The sequence below is a fragment of the Mauremys mutica genome, chromosome 11 (genome assembly GCF_020497125.1).
Source record: "Mauremys mutica isolate MM-2020 ecotype Southern chromosome 11, ASM2049712v1, whole genome shotgun sequence".
Classification (NCBI taxonomy): Eukaryota; Metazoa; Chordata; order Testudines; family Geoemydidae; genus Mauremys; species Mauremys mutica.
This window is the reverse complement of record NC_059082.1, coordinates 43145930-43167086: the sequence shown is the minus strand read 5'-3', so window position 1 is coordinate 43167086 and position 21157 is coordinate 43145930. Positions and strand designations below refer to the sequence as shown.

The 21157-nt window shown below is 45.9% G+C and overlaps 1 protein-coding gene across 2 annotated transcripts in view; it reads right to left on the bottom strand.

The window, feature by feature from the left end:
* The window catches only part of ARIH1 (ariadne RBR E3 ubiquitin protein ligase 1), a 133992-nt gene that overhangs the window by 98673 nt on the left and 14162 nt on the right, over window positions 1-21157 (bottom strand). The window lies entirely within an intron of this gene.

Genomic DNA, 21157 nt, shown 5'->3' with positions numbered 1-21157 from the left:
CTGCTGTTGAGAGTGAGAGAGAGAGAGAGAGGTGGGGGAGGGGGGTCAGCTGCTGTCTGAACTTACATGACAGTATGCTGACACTCTCTGCCCCCCAAAACACACTGTCTCTCCCCACATACACACAAACACACTCCCTGTCACACTCCACTCCACCACCACCCCACCACCATTTGAAAAGCATGCTGCAGCCACTTGCACACTGGGATAGCTACCACAATGCACTGCTCTTTGTGGCACTGCAAGAGCTGCTAATGTGGCTCCACTAGTGCACTTGCAGCTGACAGTGTAAACACATGGCAGCATTTTCCGTGCTGCGGTCTCCAAAGGCTGGCTTAACTCCCAGCGCTCTGCATCTGCAAGTGTAGCCAAGCCCTCAGTCTTCAGTGACCACATGGACTTCCTCCACCACAAATTTGTTCTCTTCTGTAGTTCTGCCTTTTTAGCATCAAACAGCATGATTTCACCACCCTCAAAGACCCTCAACTGGGTCTCCATGATATTATTCTCTTCTCCTGCTTCTACTTTTGAAGGCTCGGTTATTCAGTGTCTTCTGGCTGGTCCTCTTCATCTCTCCTATTGTCCCCTGGGCAACACAGAGCTGTACTCGTAGCCACCTTCTCCTCTTAGTCTACACCATCTCTGGGTGGTTTCAGCTGCTCACATGTTCAACTATTATTGCTGTACTGATTACTTGTAAATGTCTCTACACTCCCGGACTCCTCTTCACCCATTCTGCCTCTGATATAAATGAAAGGGGTGGGGAGGGAAAGAGCTCCCTTTTATGGACACCCAGCGAGCCAGTAGCTATAAAATCCCTCTTAGTAGCTGTTCTCTAATTGCTTTACCTGTAAAGGGTTTAAAAGTGAGTGGGCACCTGGCCAAAAGAGCCCATGGGACTACTAGAACTTTTTAAAATTGAAACAAGACTCCCCTTTTGTCTGTCTGTTGTTCTTGGGGAGAAGCAGACAGGGCAGAGTTATGCTGTAAGAAGCTTGGGGCCAGGTATGAAAATTCATTGGTATTATACCTAGAAACTACTCATTTGAAACCCCAGATATGTAAGTAGATCAGGAAATGTCTAGGAAGACACGATCAGGTTTCTCTCTTTTTATTTCTTTATGGCTTGTGGACTCCTCTGTGCTAACCCCAAATGCTTTTGTTTCACCTGTAACCTTTAAACTGGACATCAAGAATGTTATTCTTGATGCTTAATCCTTGTAAGTGATTTTTTTTTTAAATCTAGCAATAGCCTGAGTTTCCAGATGTATTTTCTTTCTTTTTGTTTTTAATAACATTTACCTTTTTTAAGAACAGGATTGGATTTTTGTGTCCTAAGAGGTTTGTGCACATGTTGTTTAATTAGCTGGTGGCAACAGCTGATTTCCTTTGTTTTCTTTTCAGCTCTTGGGGGGGGGGGGGAGGGGTGTATGAAAGGGCTTGAGGGTACCCCACAGGAAGGAATTCCCAAGTGTGCCTTCTGGTCTCTCAAAGGGTGGTGGCAGCATCTACCTATCCAAGGTCAGAGAAAAGCTGTAACCTTGGAAGTTTAATACAAGCCTGGAATGGCCAGTAAGGGCTTGAGGGTACCCCACAGGAAGGAATTCCCAAGTGTGCCTTCTGGTCTCTCAAAGGGTGGTGGCAGCATCTACCTATCCAAGGTCAGAGAAAAGCTGTAACCTTGGAAGTTTAATACAAGCCTGGAATGCCCAGTATTAATTTTTTAGAGTCCTTGAGGGCCCCCACCTTCTGCACTCGAAGTGCCAGAGTGGGGAATCAGACTTGACAGCCTCTGACACCCTTTCCAAAATGTGTGTCTGCCAGTTTAAGCTTAACATGCTGTGACCCCAATTTTCTGCCACTGAATACCATCAGTCACTCAGGCTTCTGACCTGCACAAAACTCCTCCCTCTCTAGCACAACCCCTCAAGCCACAACCAAATCCTTCCTCACCAAGATTCAGCCTTTCTATCCCTAAAGCTGAAGCTTGTTCACATCCTATTTCCCATCTGGATTCTTCTAAGCTCCACCTTACTGGCCTTTGACTGCAATTTTACCTTATCCAGTCCACATAAAATGCAGTCATTAAGATCAAACACCTTGTCTCCCTTTTTGACCAGGTCACCCCTTTTGAATCCCTCCGTTGGTTCCTTCTCTTTCCTCCCCAGTTCAAGTTTGAACTTAACACTTACAAAGCCCTGCTGAACTCTGGGCTTGTCTACACAGCAAGTTACTCTGCAGCAAAACAAGGTGTGACTCTATAGCACACAAGCTTGCCACCTAGTAATGTCCCTACACTTAAAAGCAAGCCAAGCCACTCTTTGGGACTTTCAGTGCGCCATAGCAGTGTCCACGCAGCAAGTTACTGAACAACAAGCTGGGGCACTGCAGACAAGCCTTCTAACCTGCTGTGTGTTCTAATTTTCAACCCTGCTAATGAGGTCAGTTTCATCTGTCTGCTTTGTCACTTTCAAAATATTTCCATGCATTCTGGCATGCCACTCCTAAGCTTGGAATTGGCTTTCCAGAGCTCATCAGCTCATCATCACTGTCCTCCAAGTTCCACCTAAAGGCCCAGACTGCTGCAGTGCCTACTGAAAAAAGGCTGGCTGGTAATGGCGCATCAGGGCAGTGATTTGAAATTCAGTTCAATATTTCTACAAATGATATATAGAGTTATGGCACAAAAAGATAGCCAATCACTAATGTAGCCTAATAATGGACTGAAAGAAACTAATCAACTGCTTTATATTTTGTTGTTTGAGTGCCCTCTGGAAAGCTTCTAGGTCAGGGGTCGGCAACCTTTCAGAAGTGGTGTGCCAAGTTTTCATTTATTCACCCTAATTTAAGGTTTCACGTGCCAGTAATACATTTTAATGTTTTTAGAAAGTCTCTTTCTATGTCTATAATATATAACTAAACTACTATTGTATGTAAAGTAAATAAGGTTTTTTAAAATGTTTAAGAAGGTTCATTTAAAATTAAATTAAAATGCAGAGCCCCCCCAGACTGGTGGCCAGGACCCGGGCAGTGTGAATGCCACTGAAAATCAGCTCGTGTGCGGCCTTCCGCACACGTGCCATAGGTTGCCTACCCCTGTTCTAGGTTAACCATTAATAGGCACAAAAGGTAACTTTGCTTCATCAAGCTCTTAAAATGCTGAATACACAAATGACAATACCAGTATGAATTCCCAAGTGAGGAATGTTAACTTCAGCCTCTGCACTAGTAACATTTCTCAACTAGAGATCAACTTGATTTGTCAAGCTCCTTAAGCATTCTCGAAAATCATATGCTGTCTCAGATGATTTCATAAGCTTTGCTACTGCATCATGACAATTAAAAACTGCATATGGATTGCAGGCAATCAAGGCATTAAAAAAGGTCAGATTTTGACATCTGTTTTTATACGATAAGGATCAATGGTCTCAGAATAGGAACAGATTTTCAACAGAAATTTTTACAGATCTGCAATCAGGAACATTTTGACTATTAGCATTTCATTGTGGTACATCTTAGTATATAAAGCTAAGCCTTTAAAAAACACCAGAAGAAAGTCCCACAAATTTAGAGGCACTTTCAAATAAATAGTGACCAATGCCACTGGACACCTTTCAAGAAACAGAAAACAAAGCATCACTGAATCTTGGTTCCTTGGCAAACAGTTCTAAAGTTTAACCCGGGGTTCTCAAACTGGGGGTCGTGAACCCCTCAAGGGGTTGCAAGATGGTTACATGCAGATCATTGAGTAGTCAGCTCCTTAGGGACAGCCCCAAGCCCCATTAAATTAAATTACCCCCCCCTCTTTTTTAATTTATAAGGGGGTCCACACAAAGACTTCCTATATGAATGGGGTCACCAATACAAAGTTTGAAAACCATTGGTTTAAGCCTTTCCAGATTTCTGAAATGGTTAGTACCTGTTGTAGTGTTACCCACAGGGCTGTAAGACAGGCTGCCATTACAGCAGAATATAACCCAGCAGCATCTTAGTATATCCATTACAGAAAAGAAAAATTTTTACCCTAAGGCTGTAACACTCCACACAAAGGTTAATGCACTACAATGAGCCACTTAGATAAGATGCCTCTGGAACAGGGGTGGGCAAACTTTTTGGCCCCAAGGCCTCACCGGGGTTGCACAACTGTATGGAGGGCCGGGTAGGGAAGGCTGGGCCTCCCCAAACCGCATGCCCTCTGCCCCCTATCCGCCCCCTCCCACTTCCTGCCCCCCTCAGTACCCCCAACCCATCCAACCCACCCCTAACTGCCCCCCAGGATCCCACCCCCTTATCCACCCCCCCCCCTCGAGCCAGCTGCGCTCCCCAGCAGGAGGGGCAGGCCAGAGTACGGCCCACGCGGCTGCAGGGGAGAGGGGACAGCGGGGGAGGGGCCTGGGACTAGGCTCCCCGGGCAGGACAGTCCCACGGGCTGTAGTTTGCCCACAGCTGCTCTAGAAACTCTATACTATACCCGACTTTGGGACCCCAGAGAGTTTTGCAATCCTTAGGTGCAGAGGGCTCTTAGTTTCATCCAAGTATAATTTTAGTTTCTAGCAAATGCTACTGTTGCCCCTAATTAACCAAATTTGGAGCCTTGCAAGTTAGTTTCTTTTAGGATGGGAAATCAATATGTAAGTGATAAAGAATGTGTGTACACCAAGTCCTGTTTCCCTGCATGCAGTAGAAAGAGCAGGCAGTTTCCTTGCTCAGAAATCACCAAGGATGTTGTCAACTTCAGTGAGCTCTGTTCCCAAGAAGCTCCGTTTCCTCTCACGATCAAACATTCACCTGCTTCTCCAGGCTCTCCTCTGGCTTTCTCTTTCTAACACACACAGCCTGGAAAGCCAATATCAAAACCCATGTTTACAATCAGGGAAATCCTCTCAGTCCACAGAACTTAGCTCTGACCAGTCTTGTGCTTGGGGCAGTCCCTCAATTGTATTTAGCAGACACAGATACAAAAAGAACAGGAGGTAGTTAACTGCTCCTTCCAGTGAGCCTGGAGGAATGCTTGACACACCATTGACTTCTCCCATGCAATCTTTTCATAGATGTTCATGTTTCTATGGCTGGTCCACAGCTGAGCTTGACAGCTTCTTCTCCCCAGGAGATCCAATACCTTCTGTCTACTCCAGGCCAGCATGCATCCAGTACATGGAGCCAGCATTGCCAGCGGCACACAACAAGGAAGATCTGCTAGGTGTGCTCAGCCACCTGCGCAATCAGGAAAAGGCATTTCAAAAATATGCAGGGTATTTTTAAGAAGGGGTGGCTTCCAGTCTTCGTGGCCCCTGGACACTGTAGGTCACAGTTGCTACCAGAGCGGTCACTGTTGCAGGGAATAGGGTAATGTGAATAACTGCTGGAGGATTGTTGAGTCAACACAGGTCACGCAGTGTCTGCCCTCGCACAGCATGGACATCAGTAGGTTGAGCATGTCTTTACATCATTCAGGGAGGTGGTTTTACTTTGTCGCTGTAACTCGGCACTTACATTTGCACTCAAATTTGTTTCTCGCTGACACATGCACAATGCAAGAACCTCTGTCAGCCTAACTTTTTAGTGTAGGCTAGGCCTAGGTCTGTGATTATATTTGAATCAAAGAGGCATCAGATGGCGGCCATTAATACCTTTCAACATAACACTTACTTTGGTCTGTTAATGGTCTTTTAGAACAACTTCCTCATGTTGGAAGACCAGGAATGATGATTGGCAGCCCTTTCAATTTCCACATCTTGTCAAGCCAGTATAATAGCCATAGCTATTAAAGCAGGGATAGGCAACCTATGGCATGTGCAAGCTGATTTTCAGTGGCACTCACACGGCCCGGATCCTAGCCACCAGTCTGGGGGGCTCTGCATTTTAATTTAATTTTAAATGAAGTTTCTTACACATTTTAAAAACCTTATTTACTTTACATACAATAGTTTAGTTATATATTACAGACTTCTAGAAGATCTTCTAAAAATGTTAAAATGTATTACTGGCATGTGAAACCTTAAATTAGAGTGAATAAACGAAGACTCGGCACACCACTTCTGAAAGGTTGCCAACCCCTGCATTAAAGCATAGAGTTAGATGAAAAACATATTCCATAGGCTCAGAGATTCACAAGGACAATGGAAGACTAGATTTGCCTTAAAAAGGAATGATGTAGCTAAGGAACTTTGTCATGTGTAACCACACCTCTTATACAAAGAGCTATGAGTATGTCTACACTTAACACGCTACAGCAGCGCCAGTGCGCCATTGCAGCTGTGCCACTCCAGCACTGACACTCTCTAGTCTACAGCAACAAAAGGGGATTAACTGCAGTGACAGGTGAACCATCTCCTGCGAGGTGGTAAGTCAGTCAACTGAAGAATTATTCCATTGACCTAGCACTGTCTACACCGAGGTTAGATTGCAAGGTGAAAATCCACACCCCTGATAGATATATCTATGTCAATGTTTTAAGTTCTCAGTGTAGAGCAGCTGGTGCAGCACAGACCTACACCCTGGAAAATAGTGAGCTTGTTCCATGTGTGGAATTTCTAGGATGCTAGGGGAGGCCTTGGTGGTCTGATTGTCTTAGCTTTGCACCAGCAGATCTCATTTTTCCCCATATAAGGTAATGTGTACGTGGAATTTGTATAAAAGGTGCCAATTCTTAGTTGTACTGTAGTTTTGCCTAGTAGCCCCAGTTAAGACAGGAGCTGAATACTGATAAACACTGTACACAAAATGAGTCAGGTCCTGCCCCAAAGAGCTTATATTCTAAATAGTGAGGGGAAAGTATCATTCTCGTCCCCATCTGTAAAATGGAGACAAACAGAGTAAGTTATGGTCCATGGTTGCACAGGTACTCTTATAGCTGGGAACTGAAAGCAGACACCAAATCCTAGTCCAGTGTCTTAATCACAAATGTCAAGCTGCACGTATTATCACTGCACGTTAGTGGAAAGGACAGTGGTCATCAGTGTTACATCATGGAGTGAGATAGCCAGTATGGTGTCATCATAGGGAATGGCACTCTGGTTGTGTTTTAATGGAGTATTTTGAATTTACGGGTTCTATCTACAAAGGGAAGTGGACCACATCCTAAAATAATTTTTCAATGGTAAACTGTAAAAGTTCACAATAACTCAGCTGGAACAGGTAGGTAGGGCAAAGCTCTAACCAAAAGGATCTTCAAAACTGCTTTCCAAAACCCATTTAAAAGCAGTTCCCACCCCACTGCTACCAGCCAGCCCAGGCTGTTGGAAGTGAAAACTGTAAAAGCTGGTTGATTTTCCCAGTTTAAGCAGGCTCTGAATCCTCTTCACCATTAATTAAGCCTCAAGGATGGACAACCCCAACTCCTGCAAAAAGTGTAACTAAACCTTCATTAATTGCAAGTGACTGAGATTTTGTCCAAAAATACCATTACTTTGTTTCCAAAAAAGTGTAATGCTTGAGTCACAGGGAGTTAGCAGCAGAACCAGGATTCAAATCCATAGGTCCTGACTCCCATGCCTCTGTACTAGCCACAGGACAACCTGCTTCTCTATTCCTGTTTTTCTTGTTCTGAAGACAATCTGTGGTGTCACCTGGAATTCCAGTGGGGAGGGAAGACTGTCTATTTGGATATCAGGATCAGCTGGGAGCCTCATGTTCCACAGAGATGATGCAACAGTGCATTGATGTCAACAACTCTCAGCCAGTTGCTGCTAGCAGTCCCATCACAATTTGGCTCGAAAAAGCAGCATCCTGGGGAAGTCAATGTAACATTATTCAGTAATTGGGAAGGAGGATGGAACCATGTGGGATCACATAGTGAAAAAGGGACAGAGGGAATAAAGTCTCCTTGCATTTGCCTGAAGACTTTATTTTTGTTTATGTTCCCCAGCCCTTGGAGTCTGCTCCTTCACCTCTGATACCGACAGCACTGAAGACGCCCACTTCTGAGGGACACAACCTGGATCTCAGGGGAGAAGGTGCATGGGGATCAGGTTCCAAACAGTGCCCCTATGTATCCATAATTAGGGATAAAAGGCAGGTTAACATCAGGACACAGCACTAGTGCCTGGGGGTATGGGACATGCAGCAGCTCAATGCACCATCTGACTTTCAAGAAATCTACTCAGCACTAGAATGTATTCCCTTTTACTAGCCAACCCATCAGCAAGTTTGGGGGCACAGCCACGCTGTTTGGAGAGATGCCCCATTGTAATCTGGTCAACTCTGGGGCCACTAGGACAGATATTATCCCCTCCTGTCCTTTATCACAGTTAATTTATGTAGTAGAGAAACTGGAGACAGGGCATCTGTTAGGTCAGATATCCATCAGGTTGACAGTGAATGGAACACACATTCACCAGTGCAGAGTAGAGCGAAAGAATGACTTCTCGTGTCTTGCTCACAACACACCTGTTAATGCATCCCAGAATCATGTTTGCTTTTTTTGCAACAGCATCACACTGTTGACTCATATTTAGCTTGTGGTCCACTATACCCCCTAGATCCCTTTCCGCCATACTCCTTTCTAGACAGTCACTTCCCATTCTGTATGTGTGAAACTGATTATTCTTTCCTAAGTGGAGCACTTTGCATTTGTCTTTATTAAACTTCATCCTGTTTACCTCAGACCATTTCTCCAATTTGTCCAGATCATTTTGAATTATGACCCTGTCCTCCAAAGCAGTTGCAATCCCTCCCAATTTGGTATCATCTGCAAACTTAATATGTGTACTTTCTATGCCAATATCTAAGTCGTTGATGAAGATATTGAACAGAGCCAGTCCCACATCAGACCCCTGCGGAACCCCCCCTTGTTATACCTTTCCAGCAGGATTGGGAACCATTAATAACTACTCTGAGTACGGTTATCCAGCCAGTTATGCACCCACCTTATAGTAGCCCCATCTAAGTTGTATTTTCCTAGTTTATCGATAAGAATATCATGCGAGACCGTATCAAATGCCTTAATAAAGTCTAGGTATACCACATCCACCGCTTCTCCCTTATCCACAAGATTCATTATCCTATCAAAGAAAGCTATCAGATTGGTTTGACATGATTTGTTCTTTACAAATCCATGCTGGCTATTCCCTGTCACCTTCCCACCTTCCAAGTGTTTGCAGATGATTTCCTTAATTACTTGCTCCATTATCTTCCCTGGCACGGAAGTTAAACTAACTGGTCTGTAGTTTCCTGGGCTGTTTTTATTTCCCTTTTTATAGTTGGCCACTATATTTGCCCTTTTCTAGTCTTCTGGAATCTCTCCCATCTCCCACAATTTTCCAAAGACAATAGCTAGAAGCTCAGATACCTCCTCTATTAGCTCCTTGAGTATTATAGGATGCATTTAATCAGGCCCTGGTGACTTGCAGGCATCTAACTTTAAGTGATTTTTAATTTGTTCTTTTTTTATTTTATCTTCCAAACCTACCCCCTTCCCATTAGCATTCACTATATTAGGCATTCCTTTAGAGTTCTTGGTGAAGACCAAAACAAAGAAGTCATTGAGCATCTCTGCCATTTCCAAGTTTCCTGTTACTGTTTCTCCCTCCTCACTGAGCAGTGGGACACTACCCTGTCCTTGGTCTTCTTCCTCTTGCTTCTAATGTATTGATAAAAAAAAGTCTTCTTGTTTTCCTTCATTCCTATAGCTAGTTTGAGCTTATCTTGTGCCTTTGCCTTTCTAATTTTGCCCCTGCGTTCCTGTGTTGTTTGCCTATATTCATCCTTTGTCATTTGTCCTAGTTTCCATTTTTAATATGAGTCCTTTTTATTTTTTAGATCATGCAAGATCTCGTGGTTAAGCCAAGCTGGTCTTTTGCCACATTTTCTATATTTCCTACCCAGCGGAATAAGCTTGTGAGTTGATACAGAGAAAAATAATGGATGCTTTCAATTACATTAAAAAATTCAGCAGCCTCACTAGAAGCTGATGCTGCATCAATGACCACTGAGTTCAACGAAGGAGAACTGCATGGGACAAAAAAATCTCAAAGGGTTTAACTCTCAGATCCATGTCTGCACTCCTCTGTTCTTTCCTCTCATGTTGGCACCATTATCATAGTCCTGACCTTTCACGTCAGCTATCGCAATTCCCGTATCTTCCAGCTTTTTAAGAAGCACACTTGTCATACCAGCTCCTGTAGTATCATCAATGTCAATAAATTCTAGAAAATGCTCTGACAGTCACCATTGCAGGGACATTTTCACTAGGTTCTCTTATTGTTACAAAACACACCATTAAAGACATTTGTTCCGTATGGCTGATGTCAGGTGTGCAGTCCAGAATAACAGAGTAATAGCTTGCTGACTTCAGATCTGCCACCATCTTCCGTTTGACTCTTGTTGCCAGTAACTGTATGATCTCATTTTGAATTGTTTTTACAAGGTAGTGGTGTGTGTACGTTTCTTGGGTGATGACTCTTCTTAGATGCTCCTGGAGTACAGCATCAAACTCAGCCATCAGCTCCACAATTTTAAGGAAGTTTCCAATGTTTGGCACATACAGCCGATCTGAAGTGCCACACAGTGCTAGGTTTTGGGTAGCAAGCACTCTCACAAGGGCAATGAGCCTTTTCAGAACATTTTGCCAGAAAAGAGAGACTGATGCAATCTTCTCTTGATGCTGATCATCTATGGTCTCATCTCAAGCTCTTTCCATCTATGGAATGCTCTCTGATGATTTGCTGCCTTCTCATGGCATGCCAGATTTCTAGCCAGATTTTTCCAGTCCTTTGTTTCTGTAGAACCCAATGTGGCTGGAACATTAGACTGGAAGAGTTTGCAACAAAAACAGTGTGCATTCTGGGTTTTTCAGTACATAAGCCATGGCCTCTCCACTTTGTCACCACTGGGGATTTCACGCCAGTACTGTGTGGAATGGAAACTTCTGTTTTCATTGTCTTTGGGGAACATGAAGTTTTTCACTTGCTGTGGCCCATGCAGTACAAGGAAGTCCCTCAGGCTACTGCTCAAGTGGGTCCACAGTCCTGGATCATCTACACTTAAGGAACTAAACTCAGCAGCTGCTGTTTCTTGCACCTCCACTACACTCTTCTCTGATCTACACTTTTCTTCAGGAATGTGCATGGTTACATCCATTTGAGATGGAGATATGGATGCTGCAGTAGCTGCCAGGTCACCTGCACTCTGACTAACTGGAAGATCAGGCATCTTCTCACCATTCACATTCTCACTGGGGCCGGAAGGCTCACCGTGAACATTTGTGTCTTATGTATCTCAGGAGAGCTCCTTCCTGCTTAGATAGAAAGGCTTCCTTTGCTTTCTTTTTCTGAATGCTGCCCCAGAGGGGCGTTTTCTTCTTTCACTCACGGCTGCTGTTCTGTGCCAGCTATAGTGGCTCTCAACACTCAATTGAAGGGGACAAATAAGCAGGCTGGTAGCAGGGCCTGATTGAGGGAAGATATCAGTGTCTTAAGGGCCTAACTGGCTCCTACTACTTCAGCTAACTGCCTGTTCTCAAGTGGGTTCAGGGAAACAGCAGGAAATAGGAAGCTCCCTGAGAAGCTGGTGTTAATCAGTCCAGGCTCCTGCGGGTAATAGAGAGGTACATAAGAGGCTCCTCCTCCTCTCTCTCCCTGCAGCTCCTGCTGCTTTCTGTTATTCTCTCTCACCTTTTCTCCTGCCTGCCTATTATGTCTCTTGGGCCCTTCTTCCTCCAGCACAGCACTCCACCATCTCTGTGCATCTAGAGAATACATACAGAGAGAATACATATGCACCAGCAGCAGACAATTTTCTACACTCTGGGTCCTAGTGGTGCCGCTCCACAGTCTAGCACCTGAGGCGGCCGCCTCAGTTCGCCTCATGGTAAGACCACCCCTGGGCAGCAGCTTTTACAGGAGCACTCTCCTGCCAACCAAATTCTCCTGCCAGGGGCGCTTTTTGTCTGTAAAACTTTTTGTCATTCGGCAGGGTGTGTTTTTAGGGCCTGGTCTACACTACGGGGGGGGGGGGTGGGTCGAACTAAGGTACGCGACTTCAGCTACGCGAATAGAGTAGCTGAAGTCGAACTACCTTAGTTCGACTGACTTACCCGTCCAGACGCGGCGGGGTCGAACTCCGCGGCTCCAAGGTCGACTCCGCCACCGCCGTTTGCGGTGGAGGAGTTCCGGAGTCGACCAGAGCACGTGGGGAGTTCGAACTATCGCGTCTTGATTAGACGCGATAGTTCGAACTCCGAGAAGTTGAACTCACCGCATCAACCCGCGCGGTAAGTATGGACCTACCCTAACCCCCCTGAACAACAAAAGTTTTGCTGACAAAGTTCCAATGTAGACATAGCCTCAGAGAGCTGTGGATCTGGCAGTTGCATTCACATAAGGAGTAACGTTTCTCTGCTAGACTACTCCTTTTTTTGGAGGAGAAGAACAGGGAAAAAATGGCAGAGGACTAAATCTGACAATAGCTTGTGAAGCTATTTTACCTACTATTGTTTGCAACTAACACCAAGATTCCTATAAAAGAAAGATTAGGAAAAGATTTTTTTTCCCGTTTACTTTGTGCGTTTGACAGTTTATGCATTCAATTTCACTACTTCCTCATAGTCAGTATTATTTTGATTGTGAGAGTTTCACACAACAGAAGGCAAGACCTTTAAAAACTGCAAACTACTGAAGCTATTGAGATTGGCAGGGGAATCTTCTAAACTTGAGTTTCAAATTGACAGTGTCGCATAATGGTTTATTACAGTGCTCCTCTGGATCATTACTTGTTTGTTTGCTAGCCCTGTATAGCACAGCGTTCTAACTTAAACTACATGGCCGAGTGTCAGAACTATCATTTGAATTTGTGAAGAACTCCAACTGCTTGCATTTTTATCTGGCTGAGACGCCAGCATTTTCCAGCTGGGACCACTTACTCTGAAGTCTCTAGTTTATGTGGCACCCAACCATATGAGCTTGGAAATGGGTTGGTTGCCTAATTCTGTCGTAGCTACATTTCAAGAGACTGACATTGTTTGCCCATGTCTGATGGCAATGCTGCTGTCTCTGTCAGTCAAGGTTTCCAAGAATTTTTGGAAGAGAAAAAGGAGCAGTCCGCATGTTGTCCTGCCCACTGAACTACTTTGATTACTTCCACTCAGCAATAGCAGGATTTTTTGTACTTTGAGTAAAGGAAAAATGCTGCTATGCTATCACCAACACACTTTAAATGGGATTAAAGATGCCATATTCCAGACCTGCTCCCTGGACAGTGTCTGGTCAAATCAGTCACTAGGCACTGAATGAATATCAGGCCCTCCTTTCATAGAGTTACTACTACCACCACCTCCATTTTACTAGACACTAACGTTGTGGCTAGCCTGAATGAAAAGCCCATTACTGGAGAGGGACAAACCACAGAGCACTCTGATATCCAAAGAAGATCACCACAAAACGATGCAGCATCTTGGCATATCCAACATGTTTTAATAACTTCTGTTATGACTAAGGCTGAGATTTTGTCTCAGATATTTTTAGTAAAAGTCATGAGCAATAACCACAAATTCACAGAAGCCTGTGACCAGGGATATTTTTAGTAATGTCAGGAACAGGTCACGGGCTTCTGTGAATTTTTGGTTATTGCCCATGACTTTTGCTAAAAATATCCCTGACAAAAAGGAGAAGGAGGAGGGTCCAGCACCTGCAGCAGCTGGGAGCTACAGGGGCCCTGCCACCAGCAACAGCTGAGAGCTGCCCCTGGGATGAAGTGGAAAATGTCACAGAGGTCTCTGGAAGTCATGGATTCCGTGACCTCCATGACATAATCGTAGCCATAGTTATGACTAGTGGTAGAGCGAAGACTGCTGTAACACACCCACATTCATTCCAATGACAGTCTTTCTAGGACTGGAGGTAAGCAGGATAGGATTTGCTTGTCCCTCGTTATGCACAAAGGAAGCAACATGCACATTTACAGGAAGATGGAGTGTTGGCATCAGAAGGTTCCACGGCAAAAAATAAAGAAGGATGTGAGAAAGTTCATCAACAGAAATCTAGAGACCCAGGGAGAAAAAGAAGCAAGAATCAAATAGTGAGCTATTTACATAGCCAGTTTCCAGAATGGGACTCCAGGGCTAGTTACAATAGCACAGTAAGGAGTTTTCACACTCCCAGCCAAGGGCAAAGTGTCTTATGTTTCTATGGGCTTGGCTACACCGGAGAGTTGCAGCGCTGGTGGAGGCTTTACAGCGCTGCAACTTAGTCACCGTCCACACTTGCAAGGCACATACAGCGCTGCATCTCCCTGGCTGCAGCGCTGGCTGTACTCCTGCTCTGCCTCGGGTATAAGGATTGCAGCACTGGTGATGCAGCGCTGCTCCGCAAGTGTGGCCACCAAAAGCGCTGTAATTGGCCTCCAGGGTATTCGGAGGTATCCCAGAATGCCTGTTCAGCCACTCTCCTCATCAGTTCGGACTCTACTGCCCTGGCCTCAGGTGACCTGCCATTTAAATGCCCCAGGGAATTTTAAAAATCCCCTTCCTGTTTGCTCAGCCAGGTGTGGAGTGCAATCAGTGAATCTTTCCAGGTGACCATGCCTCCACATGCCAAACGAGCCCCAGCATGGAGCAATGTCGAGTTGCTGGACCTCATCAGTGTTTGGGGGGAGGAAGCTGTGCAGTCCCAGCTGCGCTCCAGCCGTAGGAATTATACCACCTTTGGCCAGGTATCAAAGGCCATGCTGGAAAGGGGCCATGACCGGGACGCGCTGCAGTGCAGGGTTAAAGTGAAGGAGCTACGGAGTGCCTATTGCAAAGCCTGCAAGGGAAACCGCCGCTCCGGCGCTGCCCCCACGACCTGCCGTTTTTACAAAGAGCTGGACGTGATACTTGGGGGTGACCCCACCGCCAATCCGAGGACCACGATGGACACTTCTGAGCAGGGGGGGGGAGGGGAGGAAACCGAGAGTGAGGGTACTGGGGTGGGGGGAGACACCCCGGAGTCCCTGGAGGCATGCAGCCAGGAGCTCTTCTCAAGCCAGGAGGAAGGTAGCCAGTCGCAGCAGCCGGTACTTGGTGAAGGACAAGCAGAGGAGCGGGTTACCGGTAAGCGGCTTCTATTTTCAGGATGGAAATGTTTCGGGAGAGGAGGGGGCGTTAGGGCTGCATGCATGCATGCCTACATGTGGAATAGCCCACTGATGTGGTCTATCACGTCGCGGTAATCGGCCTCGGTAATCTCCTCAAAAGTTTCAGCCAGAGCGTGGGCAATGCGCCTGCGCAAGTTTATAGGGAGAGCCACTGTGGTCCTTGTCCCAGTCAGGCTAACGCATCAGCGCCACTGTGCCGCGAGGGGTGGGGGGACCATTGCTGCACACAGGCAAGCTGATTGGGGCCAGGGTGGAATCCGCATTGCTGTAGAAGACCCTCCCCCTCTTCCCTGGTGACCCGCAGCAGCGAGATATCTTCCAGGATTAACTCCTGTGGAAAATGTTGGGAGACTGTTCAGTGCAGATGCCCCCTGTAGCTGTTTGCTGTCCCCAACGCACAGAAACCCCTGCACAGCCCTGAAACAATCAGTCTCCCTTACTCACCATTTCGTGGCTCCTGTTGGGTTCTGTGTGCTCTGTTTGGTATGGGAAAAGTATGCTAAAGTGAAGACTGTAGACTCCTTCACTGTGTGGGAATTACTGTCTGGATGAGATTATGAACAATGCTACCCCTGTTAACTGTTGCCATTTTTGCCTTTCGAAAGTGTCCTTGACTGCTGGACTGCCCGTCTCCTCGACTGCTCAGAGGCTACAAAACCTCAGGAAGAAGCCGAGAAAAAGCAAAGACGACGACATGCTGAAAGCAGTTATGGATCAGTCTGCCAGAGAGTAAAAACCTGCAGGACTGGAGGGAAAGGGAAAGCAGGATCCGCCAGAGAAACGCAGCAGCCAGGAGGAAAAGCACAAAGCAGCTGATAAGCATCCTGGCATGCCAAGCGGACTCTATCCAGTCACTCGTAGCCATGCAGGCAGAGCACTACCGTGCTGCCCCCCCCACCCCCCACGGCCCAAAGCTCTTTCCCTTGTGCCCCAATGTCTGCTCCAAACTCCCTTCCCCAGCATCCAGGTTCTTACCTCCACCAGCTGCCTCCAACACCTGTACGTTCACCAACCAACCCTGAGAACTATGACCCTTACCCTCTGCACTCAACCCCCATCACAATGCAGTATAGGCACCCTGAAGTGCAGCAGTCATTGCACAGCACTCCAGACAGGACATATTCAAACTGTGACTGTACAGTTCACCAACCCACCCCCTGCCCTTTTAGGTTCCCAAAATGTTGTGTGTCTGTCAAGGAAGTTATTTTCTTTTCAATACAAGAATTCTTGGCTTTGAAAACATTCTTTATTATTGCAGAAAGTGAAAGATACCATAGCCCAGTAAAGAAACAGGCACTGGAAATCATTTTAGGAAAAACAGATTCCTACTAACATTGTAACCACTGCACTTCACTCCCGTGCAAGGCAACAAACATTACTGTTGGCTTTCAGCCTCAAATTCCTCCCTCAAGGCATCCCTAATCCTTGTAGCCCTGTGCTGGGCCTCTCTAGTAGCCCTGCTCTCTGGCTGTGCAAATTCAGCCTCCACGACTTGAACCTCGGTGGTCCATGCCTGACTGAATGTTTCACCCTTCCCTTCACAAATATTATGGAGGGTACAGCACGCGGATATAACCGCAGGGATGCTGCTTTCCCCCAAGTCTAGCTACCCATACAGAGATCTCCAGCGCCCTTTTAAATGGCCAAAAGCACACTCCACAGTCATTCGGCACCGGCTTAGCCTGTAGTTGAACCGGTCCTTGCTCCTGTCAAGCTTCCCTGTATAGGGCTTCATGAGCCAAGGCAGTAACGGGTAAGCGGGGTCTCCAAGGATCACAATGGGCATTTCGACGTCCCCTACTGTGATCTTCCTGTCTGGGAAAAAAGTCCCTGCCTGCATCTTCCTGAACAGGCCACTGTTCCGAAAGATGCGTGCATCATGCACCTTTCCAGGCCAGCCTGTGTTAATGTCAATGAAACACCCACGGTGATCCACAAGCACCAGGAGAACCATAGAGAAATACCCCTTCCGATTAACGTACTCGGATGCTAGGTGGGGTGGTGCCAGAATAGGAATATGCATCTCATCTATCGCCCCTCCACAGTTAGGGAAACCCATTTGTGCAAAGCCATCCACAATGTCCTGCACGTTCCCCAGAGTCACGGTTCTTCTTAGCAGGATGCGATTAATGGCCCTGCAAACTTGCATCAAAATGATTCCAACGGTCGACTTTCCCACTCCAAACTGGTTCCCGACCGATCGGTAGCTGTCTGGAGTTGCCAGCTTCCAGATTGCAATAGCCACCCGCTTCTCCACTGTCAGGGCAGCTCTCAATCTCGTATCCTTGCGCCACAGGGTGGGGGCAAGCTCAGCACACAGTCCCATGAAAGTGGCTTTTCTCATCCGAAAGTTCTGCAGCCACTGCTCGTCATCCCAGACTTCCATGACAATGTGATCCCACCACTCAGTACTTGTTTCCCGAGCCCAAAAGTGGCGTTCCACGGTGCTGAGCATTTCCGTGAATGCCACAAGCAATTTAGTGTCATACGCGATATCATCATCATCATCGGACTCCTCACTGTCACTTTGGAGCTGAAGGAATAGCTCAACTGCCAAATGTGATGTGCTGGCGAGACTCAGCAGCATATTCCTCAGCAGCTCGGGCTCCATTTCCCACAGAAATCGCGCTGCACAGAAACCGTTCGGAGAGTCACAATGGCGCAAAACGTGGACGGAAAAACAGTGAGTGCTGGGATGTGAAGCGATGCATCACAGGGCGTTGGGACAGGAAGCGGAATGACCCGCACCCTTCTGTCCCCTTCCCACAACCCACGGCGCCAAAATGGGATGAGATGCTCTGTGGGATAGCTGCCCATAATGCACCACTCCCAACAGCGCTGCAAATGTGGCCACACTGCAGCGCTGGTAGCTGTCACTGTGGCCACACACCAGCGCTTTCCCTACACAGCTGTAACTCCCAGCGCTGCACATCTGCAAGTGTAGCCAAGCCCTAACAGCCCTCAAGATCTATACCACGATACACAGAGCACCTTTGATACGACAGGCTTGGCTATGAACCTCATTTATCTGAACTGTTAACAGAAAAGCTTATCCAAAACTAGGTTGCACCATCAACTTCCTTTGCCCAAGTTGACAGAAAAATATAAGAACCTAAGAGTACACACACTGCATTTTTACAATTCAGTATTTATTTCAGTTATCAGCAATACAGGTAAGAACATTTATTTAATATATTATTTGAGTTAGATCCTTCAAAGCTAAACAAGCTCAGATGTAAGTAAGAAGTCTTATGTATACTTTTTACAGAAAAAAAAACTTTCAAAACCCCCTTGCTAGTTCATATCTAAAAACAGAAAAAACTGACTCAATCCACCCAGAAGTCATTAAATTATTATTTGAAATACTCTGGCCATTGACAATGGCTCTTTGGGTGGGTTTGTTCTGCAGACCTTTATGGTAATAGTACAGGAGTGTTCCACCCCTCATTTCTTAGATCAGCGGTGGGGAACCTAAAGCTCGCAGGCCGGATCCAGCCCGCTGCAGGGGGGAAGCTAGGGTTCCCAGGCCACTAAAAGTCCACTTGGCTCCACACAGTTCCTGGAAGCGACTGGCATGTCACTGCAGCCTCTAGGAGCAGAAGCGATCAGGGAAGTTCCGCACAATGCCCGCTCCTCCAACGCAGGTTCCACAGCTCCTCTGGCCCCTCCAGTCTAGGGGCTGGACATAGCAGCCACTTCTACAAGTGGCGCAGAGCCCCAGGAGGCAGGGAGCCTACCTTAGCCCCACTGCACTTCCAACCAGGAGCCTCCTGAGGTAAGCACTGCCTGGCCAGAGCCCACACCCCAGTCCCCTGCCCCAGCCCAGAACTCCCTCCCAGACCTCGCACCCCAACCTCCTCTTTTCTGGCCCCAGCCCCAAGTCTAGGGGAAGACACAAGCCTCTGCCCCTCTCCCGGGGTGGAGTGCGACCCGCGACTGATTTTTTTTCTCTGTGGGTCAGTGGCCCCTGATAGAAACAAGGTTCTCCACTCCGTCCTAGATGCTTGCCAGGCGGTTTTAAGTTCTTGCCACACAAAATCCTTCCACCACAGTGAAAGCTGACAGTTAAGTTGAAGACAGACCTAGTACCAGTTTGCTTAAGTTTAGAAAGATGCATTCAGAACTTGCATTCTGTTTCTATATGTTATCACAACTTCAGTTTATAGACTCCTAGAAGAGAGATGAAGTTATCCAGGCCTTCTCTGTCAATGCAGTATTGTACCCTTTGATATATTTCCTAGGATTCTGTCCAGTCTAGGTTTAAGATGCATCAAGAAATGAGGTTTCTGACACTTCCTTGGGAGACTGTCCAGGAGTCCAATCTCATCATTAGGCAGCATTTAGCCTCAATTTCAATTTTGTCCTACTAGTTCTAGTTACACCTGCTTTCACAATATAAACCCTTCCAGATTTGTGTCCACTAACCCCACCCCACACACATTATCTGTCTCCTAACCAAGATTTATATATTTAACTCCTAATCTTTCTTCAAATCATTCTCTCCAGATGCCTAATCTCAGTATACTACTAAAGTTCTAAACTCCAGAGTCTGCATAAGGGATCCAAGTACCTCAATGGACTGTAGATTGTGGACTTTCTTCATATGAAAAACATCAATATGAAGAGAATTTTCACCCAGTTACTCTTCCTCCCTACAAGAGCGTATTGGAAGAGTCAGTTCCTATTTGTCCAGATTATTCTGGCTCTCTCATGTTGTTCCTCACTTTATTTTGTAAGTTCCACTGAACATAGCTTATGCTTGCTTTCTACTGTTGAGCAAAAATAGGTGCAATTCCCAATGGTATCAACTGTGATGTAAATAAGATTTTTGGAACAGCCTTGCAGCAATTCTCCAAAAGGTAAAAGCGTGTGTATGCACCACACACACACCCACGCTTGGTGATGTAGAGGCCACAAACCCAAAGATCAAGTCCTATTCTAGGAGACAAGCGAGAGGTAGTAGCTTCGTAGGTCTGCATGTTCACATCACAAACAGAATGCATAGTTTGTCCGGTTTGATATCCCATGCTTGAAAGGCCTAGGTACTGAAACAGCAAGGGTTTGCTAAAGTTACAAGCAGAGTCATAATGGGAAGCTTATCAGTAACTGCCCATAATCCCTCAGTTTCATGAGCATCAAACTGACTCTAATTAAAGTAAAATTTGAAGGAAAGTTACATTCTTTGAACCAAGGACCTCCTTGTAATCCTTTAAGTATTTTGCCATTTCTCACCACACATATCTAAAGGATTCATAGGAACGATACTGTCAGTGAAATAATCCATTGTGATATCGGTTACAATGGACTTGTTCAAGTGTGCGCATGCATAAGAAACAGAATGTCAACTATTTCCATTCTAGGTCCAGTCATCTTATTCCGTATCACCCCTTGGCCCCATTAGTGATGTTGGCTTTATCTACTCATCTGTCAGCTTCTCAAACAAGCCCCTCCATACCATGTCATGTCCCTATGCAAAGAATGCCCTTCCCAAGCTCATCTACAAGGCATGGACTCAGCTACCTTCATAACATTCATGTTCCTCCAAAGGCCTACCTCTCTCAGCATGCCTGCAGAAAACATGACAACTGACAATGATGAGTTTGAGGTGTAATTCTGGGGAAATTTACATTTCCTGTTGAATTAAAAATAGGAAATACGCTCCCTTCCCCTCTATTTGTGTTTTTGCTGCCACTGACATTTCAGTCAGGAGTATGATGGTGCAACCAGACAGCTGTGTCATCAAAATCCCAGTACAGACAAAACCACACTTTTGCCAGTACACGCTGTATATACGCTAATTGTGCTTTCCCAGCATAGGATATCAGTGTACCCTAAATTGGCAAAACACTTCTAATGTAGACCTGACACAGCATAGTAGGGTAGTGTTAGATTATTTCCCATCGCCCATATATGTACATTCCATGTTTAAAACAAAGAAAGTTTTGGCTTAAATTACAAGCACTATAAAAATCTATCCAGAACCTACAAGAGCAAAGCTGTGTTTCTTTCATATCATATCACATCATAACCACCATTAAACAGTCTGGAACTTCACTGGCTATTTCATTGATCCATGAGGCAGAAAAGA